The sequence below is a fragment of the Echinops telfairi genome, unplaced genomic scaffold (assembly GCF_000313985.2).
Source record: "Echinops telfairi isolate 266 unplaced genomic scaffold, ASM31398v2 ScPeMD7_17;HRSCAF=63, whole genome shotgun sequence".
Lineage (NCBI taxonomy): Eukaryota > Metazoa > Chordata > Mammalia > Afrosoricida > Tenrecidae > Echinops > Echinops telfairi.
In genome coordinates this window covers 4,370,806-4,371,802 of record NW_022103914.1, presented here as the reverse complement: position 1 = coordinate 4,371,802, position 997 = coordinate 4,370,806, and the positions used below count along the sequence as shown (strand labels likewise).

Sequence of the window (997 nt, the reverse complement as noted above, 5' to 3'; positions counted from 1 at the left end):
GGATGATACCTTCAGGACCAATGGTGTGAGTGGTGATACTGGGAGGGTGGGGTGGAAAGGGGCAACTGATTACAAGGATCTACATTTAACCAACAGAAAAGTGGGTGAAGGGGAGACATCGGACAATGTAAGATATGTCAAAATAAGTTTTAAATTATCAAGAGTTCATGATGGAAGGGGGAGTGGGGAGGGAGGGGAAAAATGAGCAGCTGATGTCAGGGGCTTAAGTGGAGAGCAAAAGTTTTGAGAATGATGAGGGTAAGGAATGTACAAATGTGCTTATACAATTGATGTATGTATGGATTGTGATAAGAGTTGTATGAGCCCCTAATAAAATGATTTAACAACAACAAAAAAATCCCAAAAAGCAAAATCCTCACAACTGGACTACTAGGACACCTCAAGGATTTTCTCTTACTTGGCTTCATAATCAATGCTCATGGAACTAGCAGTCAAGAGATCAAAAGATAAATTACATCGGATAAATCTGCACAAGACCTCTTTAGAGTGTTGAAAAGTAGGGAGATTACTTTGAGGGCCAAGGTGCATCTGCCCACAGCTGTGTTATTTTCAGTTGCTTCATAGGCATGTGGGATTTCAACATTAAATAAGGAAGACCAGTGCATTTGAATGATGGTGTAAAAGGGCAAACACATCTGGCCTTGAAAGAAGTAAGGCTTAGAGTGTTTCTTAAAGGTAGCGGCGGTGAGACTTTATCTCGTGTACTTGGACATGTTGTCAGGAGAGACCAGTCCCTTGAGAAGGACATCACACTTGGTAGAGGGGTAGCAAAAAGAAAGTCCCTCAAGGAGGTGGGTTGATAACAGGGGCTTCAACAATGGGCTCAAGTGTAGGAACAATTGTGAGGATGGCACAAGTCCAGGCAGTGTTTGGTTTTGATCTGCTGTGCTTAGGGTGTCTTGGTTGGAATTGACTTGATGGCATCTGAGAACAATAATCCAAGAAGGGGAGATGACCTTTGTTTTTCCAAAGTCTC

The 997-nt window shown here is 42.4% G+C and overlaps 1 protein-coding gene across 1 annotated transcript in view; it reads left to right on the top strand.

The window, feature by feature from the left end:
• Window positions 1-997, top strand: part of SNX4 (sorting nexin 4) — a 60,517-nt gene that overhangs the window by 34,755 nt on the left and 24,765 nt on the right. The gene's annotated exons all lie outside the window — the stretch shown is intronic.